The sequence below is a fragment of the Amblyomma mixtum genome, chromosome 3 (assembly GCF_055824585.1).
Source record: "Amblyomma mixtum isolate Tamu chromosome 3, ASM5582458v1, whole genome shotgun sequence".
In the NCBI taxonomy this organism is placed as follows: domain Eukaryota; kingdom Metazoa; phylum Arthropoda; class Arachnida; order Ixodida; family Ixodidae; genus Amblyomma; species Amblyomma mixtum.
Window position 1 is genome coordinate 353,003,745 of NC_143014.1, and position 4,875 is coordinate 353,008,619.

General features: G+C 44.0%; 1 pseudogene; it reads right to left on the reverse strand.

Annotated features, from left to right (window-relative positions):
* Positions 1–2,982: 2,982 nt before the first annotated feature.
* On the reverse strand, positions 2,983–4,617 carry LOC149356400 (uncharacterized; annotated as a pseudogene).
* Positions 4,618–4,875: the final 258 nt, after the last annotated feature.

Consider the following 4,875-nt stretch of genomic DNA (forward strand, 5'->3'; position numbering starts at 1 on the left):
AAGTTTCCCAATTAATATGTGGCAAATTGAAGTCGCCAGCCATTATCAGTCTGGTGTTCTTATTTACATGAGAGTTAAGGAACAAAAGCAATTCATCCAAAAATTCAGGAGATGTAGAAGGCGGCCTGTACACAACACCTACTAAATGTACAAGGTTCCCACAAGAAACCTTGCACCACACCATTTCAGAAAGGCTGCAGTTAAGAGCGACTGCAGATACTGTGCTTTTCATAACAATAGTCACCCCCCCTCCTTTAGAATTTCTATCCCATCTAAAACCATGGTAGCCTGGTGGGAAAATGCTATCGTTACTAATTCCCTCATGTAACCAGGTCTCGGTTATTAACAATAAGTCAAGGTTCTCGAAAATTAGCAAATGTTCTAAATCAGTTGTTTTGTTTGCTACACTACGGGCGTTTAACAGAATAATTCTGAGCTATATTTGCGAGCAATCGCTATGATCATCAGAATCTGCAGTTGATTTGGCCGGGGATAGCGAACTATGACCAGCAGACTCATCGTTAACTTTGGGTCCTCCTATCTTATCTTGGTGGGTTCGGTACAGACAACGCTCTTGTCGTTCATGATCCCATGCGTAAATGGTGTTGTTAATCTTAAGTTTATCATGTATCAGTTTGACCTTTGTTCCGTTATCTCTTTCGGCTTTACTACTTTGCCACAGTTTTTTTCTTACTGCTACTGTTTCCTTCGCATAGTCTGGACTCACACTTATCGGGCCGCCTTTCAACTTCCCGCAATTCTTAAATATCAACTCTCTTTCTCTAGAGTCGAAAAAGTGCATAATGACAGGTCTACGGCTACCAGTTTTTTTCTTGCCTATACGATGAATTCTGTCTATAGTTTTCGCCTGAACGCCCAATTTTTCATTAAATATCTTCTGAACCACAGCTTCCCTCAGATCGGAATCTGATTCGTCTTTTGCTTCTTTGACACCAAAAACCAAAAGATTATTACTTCTGCTCCTGTTCTCGTATTCAGTCAACTTATCTGCCTGCTGACGAACAAGGGTCGTCGGAGGTCGTGGGTTCGGATCCCACCGGCGGCAGGTGGTTGTTTTTTCTTCTGCTTTTCCAATCAGTTATCTTTAAACGATAACATATTCAGTAATATTCTAAATTGATCAACACCACAAAATAAATAACTTAAAAAAAAATCCCCTGTGCCCCTTGGTTTCGGTGGCTGTTGGCTTCTGTCATATTTATAACGAGCCCCTCATCCCCTTCCCTTGTTTGCTTAAGGGTCTCCAAAGTTTGCATTCGTTTGTTCATTTCTTCGATAATATCAAGAAATCCAGTCATCCTATCGCATTTTGCATTAAGTTAGGTCATTTCTGTTCTCAGTTTATCTATTTTAGCATCCGACGTAAAACAGCGGAAAACAGTAACACTATTACAGGCTTGCATAAAATCTGTTTTCAAAAATGACTGCAGTTATTTAGCCTTCGCATTGGTGGGATGAGGCGCAAGGTAGTTAAAAGTGCTACTGAAGCTGCTGTCATATGACTCCCTTATTATTACTGGTTTTTTCCCACGTTAGTCATTTCAAACTGCTTAGTTTTGAAAGGTAGCCAATTGAAATGCACTCTCTTCTGCTCCTGCTGCTGCAGCACTATCTTAAGCAGCCAAGTGGCATAACCCTGAAGCAATAATCATAGCTCAACAACGAATGCAGTTAATGAGAACGATGGCATACATTGCCTGTGTTGAAACTGGCTTGTTACCATTAATCATATCAAAGTGTTCTCGTCCTAAAATAGGCTGCAAAACAGCTGACTGCAAAGACATCTTGTTTCCACAGGCAATCACAGGGCCTGGATTACAATTTTTGGACATTGTCGCGAGGTGGCCTGGCTCTGCACATGGCAGCCGCATCTTCGACAGCAGCTATGCTAGAGCCCAGTTCTAAGATGGTGCTGTGCCAGGAATCTTGCTAGGAGACTCTGGCTATGCGTGTCGCCAGTACGCAGTGACCCCATTTAAGGAGCCTAAAAACAGCGCTGAGCGAAGGTAAGTTGCAACTACAACGTGATCGTGTGATGCATTTATGCCATATTTACCAGTGTAGTATTCAAGACAACACTTTCTTTGTAGGTACAACATCTCACAGAAAAGGACACGCAACAGTGTTGAGAGAGTGTTCGGGATTTGGAAAAGGCGCTTCCCATGCCTATACATGAAACTACAGCTAAAAACAACCACTTCTGCCTTGGTCATAACGGCTTGTGGTGCCCTCCACAACCTGGCCCTGTACCTGAAAGATCCGATTCCTCCCGACGTCCAGCCCTGCAGCACCACAGTGTCTTCTCCTGCTGTGCTTCCTGCAGGAACAGTGCAAGCATGTGCAGAGGCACAACCACAGGACACCCGAAATGCGTTCAGAGTCCGTAACCAGACCGTTCGGCAGCACTTTTCGTCACGATAGTGCGGCAAACTTCCTGCTGCTGAAATGTTTATGCAAACTGTGTATCACCGATAATACACGCCTATAATACAGGTGTAGCAAGTAGGACTGCTGGTGTCAAGCCATCTGTATTCTCTTTGTCAAGCCACCAAACAAAACTAATCCCAAGCACCCTTATTTTACACTATAAACTTTGTTACAAGACCAAGTGAATGACAGTAATTTTGTTTTCAAAATTATTTAACTATTAACTGCAAAGATTGCGATTACGTCTTTTCAGTTATCCTTTGTTTGCATGACCCTGCATGTACTGTATTGATAAAAAATTACAATGTTTAACCTCTTGAGGTGTCAGAAAGTTTTGTTGTATTATGAATATGCATGCAAACTTCCTATGATGACGGCTTCCTATAAAGAGTAAAGTCTAATAAATATAGGTGGTTGGTCAGTCAGCAAAGTGCTTCCTGTACGCACTTGAGAGCTATGCATTTTGGCCCACACAATTTAGAAATAGTGAAGCCAATCAGCCCGAACCGGACTGTTCACTTTTTATTTGCGCAGTCAGAGTTGCACCTGTTTCTGCAGCAACTGCAATTTCAGCTTCAAAATTGCAGCTTTTGATTTTGCATTCTGCAACTTTTGAACTTTGATTGCCTTCTTCTCCTTCCTTTCTGCGCGCATCATGCGCATGCGCTGCACGTGTTCGTATCTTCGCTGATTTTTTTTTTCCTCGGCCACAGCTTGAAGGCGTGCTTACAGCTCTTCGTCCAGTGCTGTCCGGCGTCGACTGGTCCTACTTTGAAGACCTGCGTTGGTGCTTTCGGTTATGGAGCTCGTACTCTGACGTGCCTGTGGGGCCACAACAGAGGGCTGTGGAGTTGAGTGCCGTGGCGGTAGTGGCAGTTGATTAGGTGATTCTGGGGAGATTATATCAGTATCACCCTCATAGATGAAATCAGGGAGTTCCTCCGCATCTGGAAAAGATTGTTTTGCCATGAGCATTTTCTGTGCTTTTACTCGTTGATGTGGACAGAACTCAAAAAAAAAAATTGTTCCATGTGAAGTCTGTCCAGGCCGCATGCTCTCACAGTTTCAAATCATGCTTTCGTTTTTTTTATTTCGAAAACTTGCCATAAGACATACTAGAAAAAGATCAGGCTTTCATTTTGTCAGCCAGACGAGTTCATTTTAAAACACTGGAAAACTCAAGTATCAGTGCACTGCTAAACCCTTACCCTCGTTCCCATTGAACGCGACACTTGCTGCAGTAATCGCCTGCGTTTGCATCGGCGCCAGCAGCCCAGCCACAGCTGCTGTGCATTCGTCGAAGGAGGCTGCGTTGGCTCCTTCGTGTCGCGGGCGATCGCCGTCGAAGGGGTTGTCGATAACCTCGGACATGTGCGACGCCACAGCACCAACCCTTTCTAGTTCCTCCGTCAGCGATGACGGCACCGCTGAGCCGCCGCCTTAAAAACACAGGAGAAAATTTCATGAATATCAGGCTATCCTTACACATTCTCTCTGACAACTACACTACTTCTCGCCCGAAAATCCACGCCCATTACGAGATTTTTGCAGCATATGAACCCGTTGGAAAGAAACAGGTTTACTGTAGCGGCACACTGATGCGACAAGAAGACAGCCTACCTGTACGGAACAACTCCTTTGTGTCAGTCGCCTTGGCTCTGCGCCACTTTTCTTTAAGATTATCCCAGCATTTGTGAAGCTGCTGTCTGCTGCGCGGGCGAACACCATGCCGGCTGTTGAACTGCTGCTCAATCTCCAGCCACACTTTCTTCTGGTTGACCGACACTGCGTCTGTCCGCTTATTTTCAATCACGCTTTTACGCCGATCCACGAGGTCGATCAGTATTGCTCTTTCTTCTTCCGTAAAATTGATTTTCTTTCTTTCTCTTCCCATTGCAACAAGAAATATACTAACTTGGCACGCAAAACAGAAAATATATACAAAAAACAAAACAGAAGCAGCTGTTTTCAGGGACAGAAAAAGAAAAAAAGCAGCTCCGAATAACGCACGAGAAAAAACTGCGAACACACGCACACATACACAACAGTTTGGACTGGATTGGATCTGAACGACCGCATCTGTGGCCAGACTGAAAACGACGATCGGCTGAAAAGAGCATTTGCGCTCCTAAGTTTGCATCAAGCTTCGCGAACACAAGAATCAGAACTTAATTTTCGTTTATAGTCACTAGCAGCATCTTTTAAAAAAAAACGTGCAATTAAGCGCTAAAAAAGTTGGTAGCTTCATTCTCAGGCATACTTTTCTGCACGACAAGTGGCCCTTTCATAAGGCTTCCTTTTGGTGCTTTAAGGCGGGTTTTCGGGTCGCACTTAAGCTTTCCCTCAATCTTGTACTTTTTGAATCCTTATAAAAGTTGCCCTTTTGCCATAAGTGTAAGGCTGGTTGCGAATGCGGGGGTTAAAGGC